At 41.7% G+C, this 19,347-nt stretch overlaps 1 protein-coding gene and 1 pseudogene across 15 annotated transcripts in view; both read left to right on the forward strand.

The window, feature by feature from the left end:
- Positions 1 to 2,994: 2,994 nt before the first annotated feature.
- LOC116097318 lies at positions 2,995 to 3,119 on the forward strand (annotated as a pseudogene).
- A 4,513-nt stretch (positions 3,120 to 7,632) lies between these two features.
- Sgip1 (SH3GL interacting endocytic adaptor 1) overlaps positions 7,633 to 19,347 on the forward strand; it is a 221,417-nt gene continuing 209,702 nt past the window's right edge. For 14 of the 15 annotated variants that reach the window (XM_031377986.1, XM_031377970.1, XM_031377974.1 and 11 more), the window contains exon 1: positions 7,633 to 7,739. The gene's annotated coding sequence lies outside the window, so the exon portion shown is untranslated. Of the gene's footprint in view, positions 7,740 to 18,521; positions 18,916 to 19,347 lie in introns of those variants that run through there. The other variant, XM_031377972.1, reaches the window with a different exon arrangement.

Here is a 19,347-nt window from a genome sequence, read left to right on the forward strand (position 1 = left end):
CCTTCTATGATAAATCATTTCACTCTTTTTGTGTACAAGCCTTGAACCCCACCCCCAACCCTAACTTTCAGTGGATAGAGGTTGTGTAATTACTATACTATCATGGGCATACGTTGATCCACTTCATTAACAACTCTCAAAAATGAGGTTCACGTATTAATGGTGACGGGTTCTGCAGTGACTTTGGCCTGGATACCCTTCTTCTTCTGAACCACAACTACACAATTTCCAAGAAGCAGCTCAGGGTTAATGGTTTTGCACTGCTCTCCATGGCATGAAAGCCTGCTCAGCTCCGGCTGATTGACACATCCGCAAGTATGTCCATCATCCACATACTCTACTTGAACATGCATAAGCATGTCGGACTTGATTATAGCACACACTCTCAAGGCTCTGCCCATCTCTGTTCACAGCAGTGGCCCCTCTAATGGGATCTGTCAACAAGGCTCCTTCTAGTCGCTTGCTGACAGGGACAAGGAGCTTATGGCTTTTAAATGGAAAGGATTTGCTAAATAAAGCTACAACCCAAGCCTTCACCCCTCCTTTCTAGAGGGCAGAGCACTAAGGTCCTTGGTAGCTATGGTAATCACAAGGTGAACTGATGAAATATTGACATTCTAGAGCCAACTGCCTGACACTGATCCAGTTAAACCCAGCTAGGAAATTAGGCTTATGAAATTATGCTTTCAAAATTAAAATTCACAGTGAGAAAGCTTTTGTTGGTGGTAGTGTTTTGTTTTGTTTTTTTTTTTAACAACTAAGTAATTAGATATGGTGTATGCCTCCTAGGCCTATCATCACAGATTGATTAGCTCCTCACCTAAACCCCAGCACATCATCCTGGTGACATTAAATTTGTCAAGAGCCACAGAGCTTTGTCTTCTGGGTTCGTTCTTTATAACCCACATTTCCTAGCCAATACGGTGCATTGCCTGTTCAGCAGTCTTTCTGATTTTTTTCTATTTGGACCTATAATTTAGATTTTAATGCTCACTTAAAAGTAGTGAAGAAAACACTATTTTTAGGTGGAATTGACCTTTTGCAGACCCAGCTCCTAGAAGAAATGCTTTTGTCTGATGAAATTCTATATACTGCAATTCCACTTATATCTATGTTTTAGGGGAGTGTTATTGTTTATTGGTTGGTTTTTGTTTGTTTGTTTTTCCTTGGTGTTTGCTTTTTGGGTTGCTGGTGAACAAACATCAGGTCTTTGTAGACATGCTAAATGTTGTCTACCATTGAACCACTCCATCAACCTGCACCAGTGTCACTGAACTAAGCTGATCTTTGACTCTAGTTTTCATTAGCAACCTTTTAAAAAAGAGAGAGAATTTTGGTTTGGAGCTCTTTCAGAATAAATGGTCCGAGATGGGCTCAGTCCCATTCTCACCCCATGTCCCACCTCTGGTGTCTTCTGACTCTCATATTGTTTTTCCTCTGTCTCAGGTTTTGTATTCCATTTGCTTTTTGATCATGCTTAAAAGTCTGAGTGTTACTAGTTTTAGACTCCAGTACTTCTTGGGGTGAGCTTATTCAGTTAGTGTTTCTTTCCAAGTAACAGATGAGCAGCCCACATTAGTTTGAGGGAACTCTTGGCCATCCTATACAGTTTCAATGTAAATCCTCCCTTGTAAATAGGGTTAAGGGCTTTATAAAAGTCTTCACAGAGCATTTGAACCATTTACCCTTCATTGCCTTCCATCCTGTAATGGTCTCTGCTTGAGGAGGCAGAAAAAAGGAGACATCTCAGAAACAGAACAGCCTCAGCAGATACTGAGCCCACAGTCGGTCCTTTACTTCCCAGACTGCAGCTGTGAGAAATAAGTCTCTGCTGTTATAAACTATGCCTGTGGTGTTTCACAGCAAAGTGGACTACGTTCCTCCAACCCAACAGGAAGAACAGTCAATAAGCTGACTGCTTCTCTTCATGACTGTTTCATTATCTCCTGCACTTGAGCTTTTCCATGCAGAGGATATTTAAGGAAGCATAAAGACTTCTTGTTTGATTTCCCCCAAAAGGCTGGGTGGTGGCAGGGGGAATCACAGTAGGAATATAATTTCACAAAATCACCACTCTCATTCAGTCTCAAAAGCCTGGCATAAGTGGGTGGGGCTGGTGCTGGGAAAACAAGGACAACATCCACAGAGAATCATAAGAAACATGATTTTTTAAAAAAATCTTTGATTGGATTTATGTAACAAAATAAACACAGCCTATTGTTTATAAAATAATTATTGAACACATAAATATGTGTAATAGCCAGCATTTTGTTGTTTGTATAGGAAATAATGGAATGTAGGATCCTTTCTTATAGATTTTGTTTTCATTACATCCCTTCATGGAGAAATTGTTGCTGTCACATAACGGGCCTCCAGACCTTAGTAGGTCCCAGACCTTAGCACAACTGCAGCCATGATGAAAGCACCATTCAGGCCTTGGAACCCAGCATGAGAGCGCCAATACCTGCTAAAATGAGAACAAAGATCTAATCCATCAAAGTCCATACTTCTGGGGAAGGCTCTGAATTAGTAACCTTGTTTTTCTGGCTTCTGTGGTTTTGCTTCTGGCTACCTGTTCTTACTAACTTATATATGTCAACACAGAATGTGGTTTTCATGCTTAAAAGCTCACCCTGAGAAAGGCTCAGGACTGCACCCAGGTCTTAAACACCCAGTGTAGTCAACAACCTGCTAAGAAGTCTGTCTAGTGACTTGAACTCATGTCTGCCTTGTCTTCTCTGGTGGATACCTCACAACAGTCAACCACCAATACTGGTTGTATCTGTTTACTCACAATGACTAGTCAAGAGACAGTCATCTGATACTGGTTGGGTCAATAATCCCTTGTATCTTAAGCCATGAGCCAACCTGGGCAAACAGAATTCTTCCCTGACAATCAAGAAAATCACGTTGGCTGTAAGGATTCTTTTCCCAACAGGTACTCAAGTAAATGATAATTAATGGGCATGAAATAATTATGTAATAAATAAGAGACCTGCCCCTAGAAGCATTGCAGGTGTGGCTACTATGTTACATGAACATTAGTAGGTGGGAGAAGAGGGGCTATGTCTAGCCGCTGTGTTCTGACCTATGAACATCTGAATTAATAACCTAACATTCCCTGAAAATAAAAAGAACCTGAGATGACCAACATTCTAGTATCAGGCAGGCCTTGGGTGCAAGCCAGAGACTAAAAGAACCATGTCTGGAACCATGGGCATGGATCAGGAGTGATCCCAAAACAGATGACTCTCATAAAGGGCCAGGTGAGAGGACCACCAGGCAATCACCATGGGGCCTGGTGAGGGAGCTACCCTGAGATGCCCATCAGTCTGGTGCAGCACAGACCTGAGGGTGCAGATCCTGCCTGAGATGACCCTGCCTAGCAGCATAATGCACAAGCAGGACAAGCACTCCCAAAACCACTCCTGAGGTGACCCCAGACACTCAGAGACCATGGCACCACTAAGAGAAGCAAGTAAATGCTAGAGTCGTCGGTGATGCTCCCTGGGACCATGGTGGGGTCCTAGCCTGTGCTACCACTAGGGGCCATGTCTATGACCATGGTCCTCTAGCAGCAGGAGTCTGTTCCCATCAAAGGCCAGGCAGAGATGTCTTTGGTCTGGACTGCCACTGGAGGGCATGTAGATGTTTGAGGGCTGTGCAAAATTGGCCCCACCACTGGCCTGGGCATCCTGGGAGATCTGGTCCTATGGGTCTGACAGCAGAAGAGCTTACCCAGCCCCTATCCAGCTTCAGGACTCAAGAGAGCTCCCTTGTACATTGCGGGAGTCTCAAGTGAGCTGGCCCAGAGGATGTGAGCATAGGAGAGCTGACTCTACCACTGTCTCTCTGTAGTGGCCTGGATGAGGGATAAACACCCTCCTTTCCCCCTCACCCCTCACCACCTGCAGCAGGTGGGAGACCTGGTCCCGGGATCATGAGAACAGGAGAGCTAATAGCCCTGATCATTATCAGCTGCAGCACTCAGGAGACCAGGGTCTAGGCAGCACAGTAGAGCTGACCTCCCCTTGGAGTTAGGAAAGGCAGGAGAGATGACCTGAGGGTGTGAGTGTAGGAGAGGTGGCTCTGCAATTTGTCTGCTATGAGATGACATGAGGAAGGGATAGATGCCCCCCTACCTCTTGCCCCTTGCCACCTACAGCAGACAGGAAAGCTACCCTCAAAGTTATCAGAGCAGGAGAGCTGTCACTGCTCCTCACCTGCTGCAGCACTCAGGAGAGCAGACCCTGCACCTCATCTGGGCAGCACAGTAGAGCTGGCCCTGGATGTGGGGGTTGTGGGTAAACTGGCCTTGCCTCTTGTCTTCTGGATGGTGGCATGGACAAGGGAGAAGCACCCTCTTTCCCTCCCTCACCCAGCACCATCTATGGCAGGAGGGAGAGCTGGTCCTGGGGTCATGAGAGTGGGAGAACTTGTCCCTCACTGACTGAAGCACTAGGAAGAGCGACCATGCACCTTACCTGGGTAGCAAAGTAGAGCTGGCCCTGGTTGTAGGATTGCAGTGAGCCAGCCCTAAGGGCATGAGAGTGGGAAAGCCAAAGGAAGGACCAACTCAGAGGCCTCTCAGGCATAGATCCAGGGCTTTGAATGGCCAACCCCAACATACTGATGAGCTGCTAGAGTGAATGAAGCACATGAAGCTTTATAGATCTAAAACTACAGGGTTCTCCATGACATAGGGATATCTGTAAGGAGTCTCGGTGAGCTTCCTGAATTGATAGAATTGCAGAAGCCAGAGGCCTGGCTCCAGGCCAACAAGTCATTGCTATGACCATTTGTAAGCAAAGAAGTATAGACAAAAGAGTATGCTGGGGGACACACTGTGACACACTACAGCTTCCCACAATGAGATTTTTTTTCTCTATTGGGAGGAAGGTTGCAAAGGTAGAAGGTGGGTAAGAGGGAAGGGGCACATGGGTGTGAATGGATTATGTGATGTGAAATTCACATAGAAACAATAAACAAGAGAGAGAGAGAGAGAGAAAGAGAGAGAGAGAGAGAGAGAAAGAGAGAGAGAGAACAAGCAGGAGAGATAGAGGGAGGAAGGAAGAAAGAAAGGAAACTAACACACACAAAAACAAACAAATAAAAAGATAAATATCATCCTGCACAAAGCTCCAAATGGATCAAGGACCTCAGCATCAAACCAAATACAGTAAATCTCATAGAACAGAAAGTGGGAAATAACCTTGAACGCATGGGTATGGGAGACAATTTCCTGAACAGAACACCAATTGCTCAGGCTCTAAGACCAACAATTGATAAATGCGACCTCATGAAACTGAGAAGCTTCTGTAAGGCAATGAGCACTGTCAACAGGATAAAACTGCAGCTTACAGATTGGGAAAGGATCTTCACCAACAGGACTAATATCAAAAATTTACAAGGAGCTCAAGAAGTTAGACACCAACAAGCCAAATAACACAATTAAAAAATGGGGTACACAGCTATACAGAATTCTCAACAGAATTCTCAAATGGCCGAGAAGCACATAAAAGAAAGTGTTCAAAGTACTTAGACACCAGGAAAATGCAAATCAAAGCAATTCTGAGGTTCCATCTTATACTCAGAGGAATGGCTAAGATCAAAATCTCAAGCACATGCTGGAAGAGAGGGTGGATGGGAAAGGGAAGTGGGAAGATTTGGGATAAGGTGTGGGAAAGGACAAGAGAGATGGCTAGATGGCCATAAAAATGAATGGAAATCTGCAACTGATGGAGGTGAGGAGGTGGGGAGCATCTCCAGCAGGAAACAGAGACCTGGGATGAGGGAGGCACCCAAGAGAATCAATAGGGGTGACCTTAGCTGTGACTTAGCCAGGCAGGAACCTCCATGGAGCAATAGAGACACCAACTCACCAACAAAACTTTCAACCCCAAAATTTATCCTGTCTACAAGTAATTAGGCTTGCGGGAGAGGACAGAGACTAAGGGAATAGCCAACCAATAACTGGCCCAACTTGAGATCCTTCCCATGGGCAATCCCTGACACTATTAATGATACTCTGTTATGTTTGCAGACAGGAGCAAGTTGTCCTCGGAGAGGCTCCACCCAGCAGCTGACTCAGACAAACGCAGATACCCTCAGCCAAAGAGTGGATGGAGCTTGGGGATACTATGGAAGAATAGGAAGAAGGATTATGGGCCCCAAATGGGATAGGAACTCTGCAGTAAGACCATCAGAGTCAACTAACCTGGACCTTTGGGGCTTTCGGAGACTGAACCACCAACCAAAGAACATACTCAGGCTAGACCTAGGCCCTGCTGCACATACACAGCAGATGTGCCGCTTGCTCTTCATGTGGGTCCCAAACAACTGCAGCAAAAGCTGTTGCCTATATGTGGGACATGTTCTCCTAGCTGTGCCTCAGTGGGAGAGGATGTGCCTAGCTCCACAAAGACTTGAAATGCCAGGGTGGGGGATATACCCAGAGAACCCCCACCCACACAAACGAGAAGAGGAGGGGATGGGGGAAGCATTGAGGAAGAAGGAACTGGGAGTGGGGCAGTGAGTGGGATGTGAAGTGAATAAGTAAAGAAGTAAAATAAAATAAAATACAAAATATAAATATAAATAAATAAACAAGCAAGCAAACAAATAATAAACGACTTAGTCTGTGTAATGGTTCACTTTCTGTGTCAACTTAACTAGGTTCTGGTTATGTTGACAGTAGGCTGTTTGTAGAGCATGCTGCCATTTGAGTCAGAGTAGAAACACACATCTTCACACTGGGCAGGTGGCACAAATTCCTTGAGGGCCTAAATACAATCAAAGGCAGAAGAAAGGTTCCATTTTTCTCTTTATGCAAGTGGAACATCAATCTTCTGCTGCCATTGGACACTGACCTCCTTGTCCTTGGGAAGTCAAAACTACCCCCATCAGCTTTTGGGGCCTCCAGCTCCATGTTGTAAGTCATGAGGCTTCTCTACCTACACAGTCAAGCCAGCCAATGCCTCATGTTCTATATCTCTATATACATGTATCTCAGCTTGTTTAGTTCTTTTTCTCTAGGACACACGGATATAGGCTGTATATTCAAAAGCTGATATAGTTAGTGCAATATGGCTTAAGAGAAAGAAATGCACATGTATTTCCATCTAGGTTAGGCCAGTGTTGTGAGAAAATGTCTGTCAAGCTATTGAGCTTCAGGGAAATGCTGCTCCCTCTGGCCTTACTACACCTTTGTACAGATTCAGCTTCTAAGACTTGGGGGAAGTGACTACAGGGGAAACCTATGAAAAACAAAGAAAACAACTCAAGAACCAAAAATCTGTATAAAAAGAATTCTAAAATGTTAACAGGGTCTTTAGAATGATCTGTGTGGACCAGAGAAGGATTGGTAAATAGATTAGAACAACATTTGGTGTGAGATATTAAATATCAACAAAGATGAGGTTCAAATGGTGTTTACTCATTGAGTCCCTAAGACATGGTAAGGTCAGTAGCACTTATAAAAAAAAAAACAAAGAGCTATGAGCTAGATGCCTTGGTTACAGAAGAGATGTGCCTAAGTCATGGCTGAGAGGACTGTGAGATGCCTAAGTCATGGCTGAGAGGAGATGGGCAATGGAGAGGACTGTGAGCTCGCTGCTGAGGTCACAGAGCAAAGTCTTACTGGAGATGGGGAGAGGCAGGTAGTAAAATCAGTGCCAGGCAAGCAGAAGAGCCGCCCTCTGGAGAGACATTGGATTGGCAGCGAATGAATGGCCCAGAAGGTAAAGTGGGAGCTAAAAATTCCTCCTGTCCCTTTACTTGTCCCACTAACTTGAAAAAAGGGGGCGGGGTATTCGGAAAAGGGGAGTGGCTACCAGTAGTCCAGGGTGGGAGGAAAGGAGAAAATCAAGGGAAAGCAGCATTGAGATTAGGCCAGTGTGTGATTAGGCGAGTGTGAGATTAGGTAAGTGTGAGATTAGGCAAAAGTTTGAGGTTAAATGTTTCTACTTCCGCTGACTACCTGGTACCCTAAAGGTGATGAGAGGAGAAGCTAAAATCGGAGAAGCAAGTGAGAATGAGGGGCTGAATAAGGAAGGGCCTGAAAGAGCTGAGCGGAGTGGGATGACCCCGCAATCTCAGACTCTGGAAGCTGAGGCAGTGGGAGTACTGGAAGTGGCAGGTCAATAGGTCAATTTAAGCAATGGAAATGCTATATCCAAAAAAAAAAAAAATTCTGGGAGAATATTTAAAGAGTATTTGCATCCCTAGAAAGGGCTATGAAGACTGGTGTGTGTTTCTCCTTCATCCACTGATTTATCTGGGAACATCTGTGGTCCATCTGCCCTGCCAGTGTTTCTTGCTCAGTTGTCTCCCTGAGCTACAAGCTTCTTCAAAGATTCCTCATTTTCCCATCTTTGTGCCCCCAAAACTTTGCCACAGAGATCATTCTAGTTTGTTTTTATTATTACCGCAGTTTTATTTCTTATTTTGTTTGTTTTGCTTTTTGGGTTTTTGTTTGCTTTTTTTGTTGTTTTTTTTTTGTTTTGTTTTGTGGGACTTTTGTTTTGCTTTGTTTTGTTTTTTGTTTTGTTTTGTTTTCCTAGTCATGGTTTCTCTGTGTAGCACTGGATGTCCTGGAACTTATTCTGAAGACCAGACTGGCCTTAAACTCAGAGATCTGCCTGCTTCTGCCTCCTGAGAGCTGGGATTAAAAGCATGTGGCACCCCTGCTCAGGCACAGTTTAATTTCTATACTATATTTTCTAGCATTTCCCTATATTTTCTCCCTGACCATACAGGCACTGGAGCTAACTTTGCTTATCCTACAGTTTTAAATGTCTATTCACTGCACACAGCAATGGGTTTACAATGATGTACTTGTTCAAATGTGTCATGTACTTTGATCACAGTCACCATCTATCAGCCTCTCCTGACCTATTTTCCCACTCACACATATGTGCACACACAGTAATAACCATAAGTTTTAAAATAAATTAATATATTTTACTTAACCAAATGTAGAGACACATTGCCATTCTTACATATTATAAACATAAAGTGATAATGAGATATATTATATTCTCTCTGCTTTGAACTCTTTTACGTGTTGTGCAGGGCACTTCTAGACGTAGAGTGAGCTTCATCCTTCCTTGTCAGTGCCTTCCTCACTTGACGACTCCAGTTTGTATTACCTTCCTCTACCTCTGTTTAGAACATACATTGAATAAATTATTTGCAAATGGTTACGTTCGTATTTTGCAAAAAAAAAAAAAAAAAAAAAAAAAAAAAAAAAACTCATAAATAAGATTAGGTTCCCTATGAAAGACTCCAGGGACACTTGTCCCTTCTGCATGGGAGATGGTACCATCTATGAGCAAAATAAAAAGTTCTCTCCAGACACACTCCTGGTATTGATTTTGAAATTCCAGCCTTTAAAGCTATAAGAAATATGTTTATGAAGTACTCAATGAGTGCTATCTAGTGATTGCAATAACATGGATTGCACATGAGCTGTGTATGTGTAAACATGCTGACTACAGACACTCACAACAATACTTAGCTCACTCATGGCTACAGCCTAAGGAAAACCAGACAGGTCTCTGTCAAAGGGAAGATAAGAAGAGCTTACGTGTTAGCCTCCTTGTGAACAAGAAGACGTCTTCTTTGGAAGTTGGAGGAAAATACAGAGAATCTGCAGGATATTTGTAACATCCACATCTGGAAAATTCTGCTGGCTGTAACTTCGTCACATTACTCCATCCACAGGTAGATACAGCCTTCCTTTGCACCCAGACAGAGAAAACAGGGTAATAAGCAAATATTGTCTATGACAAAATTTTATTTCTTTTTCATCCCTGATTTTTTTGGTTGACACCTATAAAATCATACCAAATTTCAAATAATGATGAGAAATGGCATTTAGGTTTTATTCTTGACCAGTTATTGATAATGAAAAATAAATTATTTTGTCTCCATGCAACAAGGTTAAGTTTTTTTGGTAGAGGTTTGTGTGTTCTAATATCCCAAGAAAGCTTTTAAATCTCTGTTGTTGTTGTTGTTGTTGTTGTTGTTGTTGTTGTTGTGACTTTAATATATTTAATAAGTGTCACAGTAAAAAACTTTAGGTAAGACCTTTGCAAAGCTTGTGGAGATCGTGGCATATAACTTTCTTTTTGGTGGCATGATGATTAGTTTTAATTGTCAACATGGCTTAGCCTAGAATCACATGGGAGGGAGTCTTACATTGATTTGGCCTATGAGCATGTTTGTGGGAATTTGGGGGGACTTATCTTGACTCATTATTGATGTAGGAAGACCCAACCCATTGTGCAGTATAATACTTCTTGTGTGTGTGTGTGTGTGTGTGTGTGTGTGTGTGTGTGTGTGTGTGTGATGGACAATATAAGAGAGGAAAAAGTTTCCTGGGAGCAAACAAGCAAGGATTCATACATTTATTCTTGTTCTTATCTTGAGTATGGATGTGTGGCTTTAAGTTCCTGCCTTGACTTCCCCATAATAACAGATCATAAACTGAAATCAAAAGCCAAATAAGCCGTTTCTTCTCTAAATTGCTTTCATAGGGATGTCTTACGTATGTTAGTAGCAGTAATGAAACCAAGTCAAGTAGCTTAATGTTGGTAATTGTATTACTACATAATGCTCAATTATTTTTATTACTCATATAATAGAATGCACTATGGTATATATTGGGTTGTGTTTTATGCTTTTGTTGGTTGATAATTAAATTAACATTTTTGAGTCGACATCCATAAGCAAAAAAATATGATCTAGTTTTATTAATTTTGTCACAATTCATAATTTACAAAGTGAATTTTGAGATTACTCTCTTGTCTAGTTTCTTGGACTGTTAAAGTCAGGACTGAGTCCATCATTAGGACAGTAGCAGGCCTGAGTGTGGTGGCAACCATGCTGCTGTGTGTCTATGCTTGAAGGACACTGACACTATACCTATTGGTGTTTGGTCTCGGCAGTATATGTCATCATCGATTATACTTACAGTGTTTTAGAAGTCAGGGATCCTAATTACATTATGACTTTCTGGTTATTGTTATATCCATCATCACAGCAGTAACCCACTTTTACTGGTTCTTTTTCTTCACTTTTGTTTTAATACATTTTTTTCACACCATGTGTTCTGATCACAGTTTCTGCTCCCTCACCTCCTCCCAGATCCTCCCCGCCTTCCCACATCTCCACCTGCCCAACTTCGTTCGTATCCCTCACTCTCTTAAACCGGCAAACAAAAACAAACAAATCAAAATTGTAAAAGAAAAATCATAAGGAACACACACACACACACAAAATCAGAAATAATAATATACAATCAAAAGACCGGTAAGGTGAAAATATGACCAAACAAGATTTGACCACAAGGAATCTACCTTCTTTTGCTGGGCATGGGGATTTCCCTTGAGTGAGGTTTATTATTCAGTGAGGGTTCATTGAGGGTTCATTCCCCTTTCCTTTGCAAGCAGTCTTGAATTACAGATAGCTTTTCATTCAGGAGTGAAAGGTCATGTCCACTTCTCCCTCTCAGCACTGGGACACCATCCAGCTTGACCCTATGCAGACCCCATGCAAGCTACCACAGTCTCTGTGAGTTCTTATAGGCAATAATCCTGTTGTGTCTGGGTCTGTATATTTGGCAGTATCAATCCCCTCTGGCTCTTTGGTCAGTCTCCTCTTCCACATAGTTTTCTGAGCACCAAAAGGAAGAGCTTGATGAAGAAATTCCATTTAGTACTAAGCGTTCCAAATTCTCTTACCCTCTACACATTGCCTAGTGGTGGGTCTCTGTTTTACTTCACATCTACTGCAGAAGGAAGCTAAGGTGCTGATCAATGGGTATAGTACAATGTTATTAGGAGTCATTTTACTGCTATGCTCCTTTAGCAGAACACTAATACTTGCCGTTCCCTTAGTCCCATGGCCTAGACTCAGGTTCTTGGCATTGTGGCAGTGTCAGGCATGGGTTCCATGTCATGGGTTGGCCTTAGATCCGATTAAAGAGTGGGCTGTTTACTAACGCAGTATCATGTGCTCCGGTGCATTATGCAGTCACGTCATCATTGCAAATCGCAGGGTTTGTAGCTGGGTTGGTGGTGTAGTGTGCCTTCCAGTACCTTCCAGGACCATGAAGACTAGGCAGTAGAGGTGAAGGCTCTAGTTAAACACTACCTTGACTTCTCTGTGTTTAATGGGATCTATGTTATTTTCATCAATAGAGCCTTACCACCAGTTGGTGTAAAGTGATCAATAGCTTTGACAATAGCCTGAGTTATTTGGGGGCCCCTTTGGCCAACAGCTCCATTAGTTGGAACCCATTCCTGCCACTGGAAGTTTCACTTAGTAGTGAAAAATATCTAGTTGGTCTTTGTCTCCCCTGTTATTTGGCAACTCCATTTATACTTCTTTCAAATGTGTACATATTTTAAGAATCCCCTATTGTAGTAGGTTTTCATATGGCTCCTCAGGTTAGCTATTTCTTTCAGACTACAGGTTAACAAGCCTATTGCCGCATATTCCCTTTTTTATTCTCTCTTCTTCTCCCTCTCCCACTAACCTCCCATTGCAATCTCCCCTCTGTGTTTCCATAACTATATATCCTATTTTCTCTACATGGACGATCCTTCTTTCCCCCTAGTCCCTTACTCTACATCAATCTCTGTAGTTAAAAGGGTTGTATCATGCCTATGAAAGGCTTAATGGTAACATCCATTTATAAGAGAATGCATTCCAATATTAGTCCTTTTGGTCTTACTCAGTATGTTTTGTGTTCTAGCTCCAACTACTTGCCTACAAATTTCGTTTTATAAAGAGCTGAATAAATAATATTCCATTGAACAAATGTATCACATTTTTATCCATTCATCTGTCAATGGAAATTTGAGCTGTTTCCAATTTCTGGATATTATGGATATAGCAGTTGCTGTATCCTTAGAACTACATGGAAATTTGAAAATTGATTTTTAAGAATTATCTTTTCAGTTTCCTTTGCTGTCAGGTTTCCTCTGCTTTGGTGTTTAGACTACAGTTCTTTACTTTCCTCTGTTGAAACTTCTCATTCTCTGAGTGTATCCCAGTCATAGGACCTGTCTTTTTAAATGTAGGTCTTGATTAAGCAATACAAGTAGTTGGTATAAATTTATTCAGCACTCACATAGGTATATATGCCTGGCTTTCTGGATAGGGATGTTCCACTGAGCATACCATGTCTTTAGACTAAGTGCTCAGCAAGTAGGACGTGTAGTCCCATGGGAAAGAACAGCTTCCTCTCTGTATGTGGTGTGTGAACATTAACACATAGTCTCTCAAGTCTGCTGTCTGGCGTCCATGTGTCATTCTAAGTGGTTCTATGTCTGGGGTACTTTTGTGCTTGATACACTGGGCAATGTCTATGTAATAAGTTGCTTGGTTACATAGTTTCTTCCTCATCTCTTTTGCTAATAATGTCCATTCTTCCCTTTGACATTGTGTCTGCCACTCCTGTAATGTGAGGATTTCAAGTTGTTCAGGATTGTTTGTCATCTAGACTTGCCTTATTCCCCACCCCCAAGTTTGATCTCAGCATTGAACATGTGAATAAGTTAAAAGTGATGTTTGTCTTATATAAATTCACCATGAGGCTTCATCAGCATGGATCCCATGGATTGGTCCAGAGAGTGGACAATGATCCAAGCCAAGACAACCCTTGATGGAGATGTTGGACAGTCAATAGCTAGATCTCTAATGACATGGAGAAAAAGTACTTGAAGATAGCATATACTGGAAAGAAGGAGGAGAGAGAAAGAAAGAGTGACTAAAAGACAAACAAAAAGAGAGATGAGTTGGTTCCCTCACTGCTTCTCTAGACCTGAAACTATCAGAATTTAAAAATAGATACTTTTTAAAAATACATTTGCTACTTTAGTACTTGATTCTGGTAACAGTTTCACAATGTGTCCTGGATCTGTTTTCCCTCAGCTGTTCTGTTCTTCCTGCAGTTTGCAAACTATTCAGACAAATTCCTTTTGTCTACATCACTAATATTTCAAGTTGTAATTGTTTAATTTTAACCAAAAATATTATATATGCATACATGTGTATATGAAATACACACACACACATAGAGGTGTTTTACACATTGACATATGGATATTTAAAAAAAAAGAACAGCAGGATCTCACCAAAAATTCATCTGCTTTCACCTCATTATGAATCTCTCACTCTCAGTGAGTCATAGAACTAGGTCTCCTCAGGGGCAATTGCTGATCTTAGTGCATGGGCAATATTTTCCCTCTCACAACCATTGACTTCATCCAAGGAGAGAGTGAAATGGAGAGTCAATATGTCCCGCTAAGTTGAGCAACTTTAAAACTTTCTCCTTAGGTCAACTTTCCTTCCTCCTTCATGACCCAGTTCTCATTCTTTTCCGCCTGTTTTTATTTTTGTTTTGTTTGTTTTTAAATAGGAAGAGGTAATCCCCTAAAATGCTAAAATTTAAAATGCATAAAGAAATTCAACTTTTGAGACTTTAGTAGGTATCTGATTTCTTTTCTTTCATTGTTTTTGTATGTATGTATGTATGTATGTATGTATGTATGTATTCATGTATATATGTATGCGCTCATGTATGTATGCATTTTATTTTTATTTTGAGACAGGGTCTTACTGTGTAGCCCTGGCTGGCCTTGAACTCACAGCTCCACCTTCCTCTGGAATACTAGAATTGAAGACATGGCCACCATACCCAGCTGGAATCCTATTCTAAATCACTGATAACTAATGAAGTATCACCCTGATACAAACCTAATTTCAGAAATAAAATCCAATGTCTAGTGACATCAGCACCTGAGTTGTTAGTCTTTGGCCGACCAAAACCATGATCTGTGAGCCTAGTGTGACTTGGATCTTTTTTGTTATCCTGAACAGGGCTCCCATGCAAAGCTGTGCTCTGATGCTAGCCAACAATCAAGCCCATTTTTTTCATGATCTTTTGGCTACAATTTCAGCTACATTTGTGAGGGGGAAAGTCCCATTTTTTCAGCAGCAAGAAATTCTTTGGGGCCTGTCATCAAGGAAAGAACTGTACCCAAAAGTGCAAAAATTCAAAATTCAGGCATAATCTAAAGAGCTGCTTATGTTTTTGAGCAAACCATGTTCCCCTAAATATATATATATGAGATAAAACCAAAGTATTTGATCTTTTCTAACAACCTATTTGAGTACATTTTTAATGTGAAATGAAACTCTGTCCTTTGGATGCTCTTATAATTGAGACACTAGCATCATCGTGTTATAGGGCACAAATCAAACAGCTGATATAGCTGTGGAGAAACGCATCTGGCCTCAGGACAGTCCTGACCATTTTTGCTACACACATCTTTGTTGGTCCTTCTGAGACAATTGTAGCTACACATTTTAGTTTTTTTCCTATAACATAATGACTATTGACCACATGTTCTGAACCAACCTTTCTTAAAAGAAGATACATAAAACAACCAGGAAGTATGTAGAAGATATATAATCCCACTAATTACCAGGGAAATACAAAACCAATTACAATTGTCTATGAACAAGAAAAACATGACAGATTCTGATGGAGAGCTGAGAAAAGAGAACTCTTACACACTGTTAGTAGAAGTGCAATTGTAAAAACAATAGAAAGCTTTCTTAACCTGACAGAGGACTACTACATGGTCTGGCAGTTTTACTGCATATATATACCATTTATGAATATATATATATATATATATGTATATATATATATATATATTCAAAGGGGAGGAAAGTAGTATGTTAAAGAGATATCTGCACTTACCTGTATATTGTGTTATTATTGGCAATAGCCAAAATATGGAATCAGCCTAAGTGTCCATCAACAAATGAACAGCTAAAGAAAATATCACATACATATATGACTATTCATATATGTGTGATTATATAATATATGTATATATAGTGGGTTATTCATTAATCAAAATGTACTGCAGCTACTTACTGTAACACTAGGAAGGTTACAGGACATTACATTAGGTGACATAAAGTCCCTCAAGTACAGAAAGGTAAATTTCACAGACTCTCATTATATGTGGAAGCAAACCATTTGGTTTGGCTGATGTAGAGTAGAACCATGTTATTGGCAGCAGGTAACTGTAAGGGAATGTGTGAAGGGAAGATGGTTAGCAGGGGTGTGTGTGTGTGGATGGATGCAGCTGGCTAAGTGTACCTTCTAATAGTCCATGGCATGATAGTCATATGATTGATCATAGCTGTATACTTCTAAATAGCTAGTAGGAAAGATTTTAAATCCCTCCTCTCTTACACACACACACACACAAGATGTGTGTGTAGATGTTTGAATTACCTTGATCTAATCACTAAACATGCTACATCTGCAAGTATATACCACATTGTGCCTCATAAAAATATGTATAATTTACATTAAAATGTACATTAAAAATTTTCAAAATATATTAAGAACAAGAATCTTTGAGCTACTTGATGGGCACTTAGGCTATTGACAATAATAACACAGCACACAGGTAAGAGCAGATGTCACTTTAATATACTACCTTCCTTCTTTCTGAATGTATGCCCAGTAGTAGAACTGCCAGACCATGTAGTAGTCCTCTGTCAGGTTAAGCAAGCTTTCTATAGTTTTTAGAATTGCACTTCTACTAACAGTGTGTAAGAGTTCTCTTTTCTCAGCTCTCCATCAGCTTCTGTTATGTCTCTTATTGTTAATAGACAGTTTTAACTGGTTTTGTATCTCCCTGGTAATGAGTGGCATTGAGCATCTTTTATATACTTCCTGGCTGTTTATATATCCTTCTGTCTAGCTATTAGACTTGTTGCAATCCTAATACCAAACTGGTGTGAGCTTGCAGTAAATGTGAGAGGCTTCTCTCTGTTACAGTAGAGCCATGGCTGGGAGCAGAGGCAGCAGACTCCCTGTCATCTGCAGCCATGGTCCATCTCCTGCATTTCCTGCTTCCATTTACCTCCAGACTTCACCTGACCAACCTTCGCCATTCAGATTACCTTATGTATTTTATAATATCCACCTCAAGTTCACCCCGTTTTTTTCCCTGAATTATGCTAAAATTTCATCAGCCTTGGATTTTCCCAATTAATGTTTCTTAGCTCTACTTTCTCTTCAGCAGCTTTTCAGGCATCTCTAACAAGCTGTCCCTCTGCTTCATCTTGTCTTTCACCACTGTTCTCAGTGAGTGTGGCTCTCTGCGCATCCAGATCTCTGGCTGCAACCTTTTGGAGCCATGTACCAGCCCTTCTGTGTCATTGATACTAATTCTGCAAAGCTAACATGGCAGACTTAACCAAACTGTAGACACAAGCCTAAGTAACTTTCTGGCAGAGTATCAGAACACTTCTGGGTATATAGTAAGATATTACCACAGATTTTCTGTATTACTATTTATAGCAGTGGTTCTCAACTGTCCTAATGCTGTGACCCTTTAATACAGTTCCTCATGTGGTGGGAACTCCCAACCATAAAATTGTTTTTGTTGTTACCTCATAACTGTACTTTTGCTACAGTTAAAAATTCCTATGCAAATATTTATGTTTTCTGATGGTTTGGGGTAATCCCTGTCATTTGCCCTACAAAAGGGTCATGGCCTACAGGTTGAGAACCACTGGTTTATAAGCTTGTGGACTTGGTATTATTCTAACTTCCACTTTATAGGTAAGAAACCAAAGCCCAGAGTTGTATGACTGGCCTCTAGTCTCAGACCTCAAGAAGAAGAGGCAGGATTCCGTTTCATTCTGTTTGACACCAGTATCCGTCCATGCTGTTAATCTTCATTAAAATAATTTGCTAATCATACACATACATCCTTTATGCAATAACTCACTGCATTTTTAGAGCAGATCAACTTGCCCTTAAGACAACTGTTACTTTGTAATCTCTTCCTTTTAAAACTCATAGGCATAAGGAAAAAGCCACAAGCAAGTTATATCTCTCAGGAAACTTTAATTTTTAAAGGCAGAAGTCACAGAAAGATGTATCCTTGAGAGAAAACAATGAGGCTTAATTTTTTAATTTTAAAATCTTGTAAGTTGCTAAGGAACTGAGTTGCTTTTCGGTTTTGACTAATTCATCTCTTCACTTGGCCCCTTTCACAGCCACTAGTATTTCATATTCCCTCTGGAGGAAAGAGTCAGACTATGTCTCTAGATCTGATTAATAGTAAGTGAGGGTGTTGTAAATGAACAGCACTATTGTTAGAGATTCTGATCTGATCTTCAGTAAAGGGATTTTCATAGCCCGGCTCTGCTATTCTTCCTTAAAGAGACCTTTCTCTAGCCTCCTGTCTTCATCATCTGCTCCCAACACACACAGGCCTTCCTGACTGGTTTCAATTTATTTCTTTTTGCTTGGCTGTTTGGCCCGGTTAAACCCAGGATCCCAGGACACCAGGCCTGGGAGTCCCTCCCTTTGAAGGACTCCTAGGTCTCTTGAGAGCACTCAGGTGACCCTCAGCTACACCAGACCTTAAGCCTGAACCTTTCCCCATCAAAGCAAGTTGCCAAGCCCCAGGCTCCGCCCATTCCTCCAGCGCAACCTGGAACGATTGCCTTCCACTGGATTTCCCTTGGGGTGAACGACTGGGCTCCTAGGCGACTGAAGATCGCGGGAGGAGCGTCTTGCAAAAACGTGCCATGTAGCAGGGGCTGCAGTTGGCAGCTGTAGCCGAGGCTGCAAGCGAGGCTCCCCACCTGGGGCAGGCGTCGGCCCAGCTCGGCCCGAGGACGCGGTGACGCCGGGATCCAAAGCCCCGGGGTCGCGGCTGCGGAGCGGAGTGCGTGGGAGGAGGCGACGCGCACACGCCTGAGGCGGCCAACGCCAAGACTCCTGCCTTCAACCCCCTCTCCCGCCTCTCGCCCCAGAAATGAGCTGGAGCATCGCCTGTTTGATTTCAGAGCCCGAATCGGGTGGGTTCTTTTGTTTCTTTGTTTTAATGACAGTTGCCAGCTCTTGGACATGTCATGCGCAATTAATTTCCTGCTTCCTTTCAAGGCAGCTGGGGTGAATTTTTTTTTTTTCCTGCATCATCCTTTGGGGGATGGTTGTTTATGATGTGACGTCAGCGAATTGATTTTTCTCTCGTGAATGAGAGGAAGAGACACACAAGGAGGGACAGAGAGACCTAGACAGAGAGACAGGGCGCGTGGAGGGTGAGGGAGACAGAAAGACAGAAAGAGAGCGCGAGCCAGCTACAGATGACAGATGTGCGCAGAGGCCGGGCGCTGACATTTGAAATTCCTTCAGGTCAAAATGAGGTTGGAATGGGAGTGTAAAAGTGTGTTGCCAAGATCAGGGATTACTAAGAAGTGTTTTCTGTAAAAAATAAGTAAAAGAGAAAA

Source organism: Mastomys coucha, unplaced genomic scaffold (genome assembly GCF_008632895.1).
Source record: "Mastomys coucha isolate ucsf_1 unplaced genomic scaffold, UCSF_Mcou_1 pScaffold18, whole genome shotgun sequence".
Lineage (NCBI taxonomy): Eukaryota > Metazoa > Chordata > Mammalia > Rodentia > Muridae > Mastomys > Mastomys coucha.